Raw genomic sequence first — 3,533 nt, forward strand, 5'->3', positions numbered from 1 at the left:
AGAATATGATGAAAAAACATTTACAAATTAGAATATATTTTAAAAATAGGCATAAAGAATTATATGATTCTTATGTTTACACGTAAGTCCAGAAATCTAACCATATACAACCTTGAAGCAGGACAGTCCCACAACATTCCTTTTCCTGTCTCTTGCCTTCATTCACCACCCCTTTCTTTTTGAACAACCATCTACCTGAGAGACAGCACAGCAGCAACTGGCATGTGATGACAAGCAGCCCGTATTCAGAAGACCAGAATGACAGGCACTCCAAGCATGAAACTACTATTACAAATTGCCATCTTCAGTGCAAACATTTCATGAATGAAAATCAAACTGCAAGTGAAATACTTGAAACAATTATTTCAAGTATTTGGGACCTCCTCTATTGAGAAGTTTCTATAGGGCAAAAAAAATTACCAACAGAGTGAAAAGACAACCCACAAATTTTGGGTTGTCTTTTTCAATCCCAAATAATCACTCAGACAGAGGTCTTCTATCTAGAATATATAAAGAGCTAAAAATCATTAGGGCCCCCCAATTTAAAGACCCAATCACAATATGGGCATCTGAGATGAACACACACTTCTCAGAAGAAATACAAGAAGCAAATAAATACCTGAGAAAAAACTCCAAATCACTGTTAAGAAATGCAATTAAAACAACACTAAGATACCATCTCACCCCAGAAAGAATGGCTATGATAAAGAAATCACCCAACAACAGACGCTGGAGAGGTTGTGAGGAGAAAGGAGCCCTTCTCCACTGCTGGCGGGAATGCAGACTGGTGCAACCATGATAAAGATCAGTGTGGAGACTCCTCAGAAAAGTAGGACTGGAGGCAGTTGGTCTCATCAACGCTTGCCTCACAGTTTACATTGATTAAGGAAAGTACTTTATCGGAAGAAGACGGCCGCTGTACAGTTGCAGAGAACTTCTTTGAGTATGCTGGCATTTGCCCATAAAATATCAACTGAGCATCAGTCTTTGGAGTTAGTGAAGCTAGCAGTTTAGGTATCCTGCTTCACACATCTGAGAGGAATATTGGCAGAGTGTGCTTATGGAACGAGATGTTCGATGATCTTCATGTCAAAATTCCCAGAGAAGATAAGAATGTCCAGGATCTACACAGTTAGTGAAGTGGATGCCAGGGAGTTATGATGCTTTACAGAAAAAAAAAAATCTAAGGATGGCCATTTTAGCTGTGTACACCAATCCAGAACACTCCCAGATAATTTCAGGATATTACCAGTTTAAATTCAAGTACACCAAAAATGGACCAATTGTGGACTTTATAAGTAAATATCAAAGGAGTGAATCTACTATGTCATCCGCTGACACCAAGAAAGCAAGGACTCTCCTCATTCAAAACATTTATATCCTAATGCAAAATCTGGGACCTTTACCAAATGATGTTTGTTTGACCACGAAACTGTTTTACTATGATGAAGTTACACCCCCAGATTACCACCCTCCTGGCTTTAAGGACAGTGATTGTGAAGGACTCATATTCGAAGGGGACCCTAGATGTTCAAATGTGGGAGAAGTCCCAACACCTTTTCATACCTTCAAAGTAAAAGTGACCACTGAGAAAGAATGAACGGAAAATATTGATTCAGCTATGATAGTTTCAAAACAATTAAAAACACCACCTGAGAAAATCCTGGCAGATAAAAATGTAGAAGGTGAACAGGAGCATTATATAAGTGATGATTTTGACTTTGAAACTAAAATGGAAGAACAGAAAAAAAAATCCCCTGGAACTGCTAAAGTGGGAGAACCAAATTCAATTATTGAGGAAGATGAAGTTATGAGGTGGAAAGAAAGTCCAAATCTTTTGATTTCTTATTCTCAGTTTGAACAGTTAGTCAAAAAAAACATCTGAACTTAATGTTTCTGAAAGCGGGCTGGTGAGATGGCTCAGTGGTCTAAAGCACCTACTAAGAACAAGCTTAGCAAAGCACAGGGACCGCGGTTCAATCCCCCAGCACCACATGCCAGCCAGCCCAGCACCCTGGTGGGCTGAGCTGGCCACACACACACACACACACACACAATTTTTTTAAAAAAGAAATATTAATGTTTCCGAAAGCAAAACACGAAGTGGAAAAGTCTTTCTGAAGAAAATGGCACATGGAAACCAACCAGTTAAATCTAAAGAAATTTGGAAGGGAGCTCAACCTGCCTCTGGGAAAATCTTCCATCACTTTGATTTTTCTAGTCAAGAGTCTGTGCCAAAAAGGAGAAAGTTAAAAAAAAAATAGGAGAAAGTTCAGTGAACCAAAGGAGCACGTGTAAAATTACTTTTTCTTCTGCACATTTGGAAGGTTGCCATTATATAAAGTAAAAATGCTATATTGCTATTTTAAGGTGTGTTCTTCCCTTGCTCTGAAAATTCATATGGAGTTTTAAACATTTCATACACTAAAATGAAGTTATTGTCCATTATGCTGTGGTCCTTAATTTTACCTAAGATAAATCCATGAGAATTTTGGAAGAAAACCAAAAGTACAAATGTAGTAGTTGATGTTCTTTATCTACTGTATAGCCATCCATCTTCCATTTTAGTGGACACTTCCTTTAAATGTGTATTAACTTAAGACCACATAATGCAAATCACTTTTTGAAATAATGCTTATTTTGGTATAAAAACTTTGAGGGATTTATTTCTTTTTCCTTGGTTAAAGCTATACCATGTAATTAACAGATTTTGTCCTTGTGTTATTATTAAGATGGTATTCTTCCATATGTTGATATATTGTATTAGCATATATAATGTACAATTTAAAATTGGTACTTAAGATTTTATACATTTTTTTTTACTACAGAACAAAAAGATGACTTCTTTTTTAAAGACAAAATAAACTGTTGATTTTGCGGGAGGTGGACACTAGGACTGGAAATCCCATTCAATCCAGCTATTTTCCTTCTGGGAATTTTCCCAAAAGAACAGAAAACATCCTATCATGGTGATATATGTGCACCCGTGTTTATAGCAGCACAATTTGTGATAGCCAAGTCTTGGAAACAGCCAAAGGATGAAACTGGAGGCTATCCTCATAAGTGAAACAAACCAGACCTACATGTGTAAATATTGGATTGTCTCCCTAGTGTAAGAACTCAAAAGAAATAAAAACTGAAAGGTATAAGACTGGGTTGGTGGTGTGCTCCTGTCATCCCAGGGCTTGGGAGGCTGAGAGCAGGAGGATCACTACCAGTCTGATCTACATGGTGAGACTTGTAGACCCTGTGTTGAATACATGACAAAGCAAAGCATAATAGGCATAGTTAGGTGAAAAGTAACAGATGAAACAATGACGAGAGAGAAAGGAGAAAAGGTAAGAAATGAGGCAGGGGCACAATCGTACATGTGTATATACAAGATGGTTAAGGCAATTGTCTTAAGAATTTGCATCAGTTTTTTTGAAAATGGCTGTTAATGGGGCTGGTGAGATGGCTCAGTGGTCTAAAGCACCTACTTAGAACAAGCTTAGCAAAGCATCGGGGACCGCGGTTCAATCCCCCAGCACCAC

General features: G+C 37.9%; 1 pseudogene; it reads left to right on the top strand.

Moving 5' to 3' along the window:
• LOC101567485 overlaps positions 1–2,264 on the top strand; it is a 4,627-nt pseudogene extending 2,363 nt beyond the window's left edge.
• Positions 2,265–3,533: the final 1,269 nt, after the last annotated feature.

Source organism: Octodon degus, unplaced genomic scaffold (genome assembly GCF_000260255.1).
Source record: "Octodon degus isolate 3935 unplaced genomic scaffold, OctDeg1.0 scaffold00382, whole genome shotgun sequence".
Taxonomy (NCBI): Eukaryota; Metazoa; Chordata; class Mammalia; order Rodentia; family Octodontidae; genus Octodon; species Octodon degus.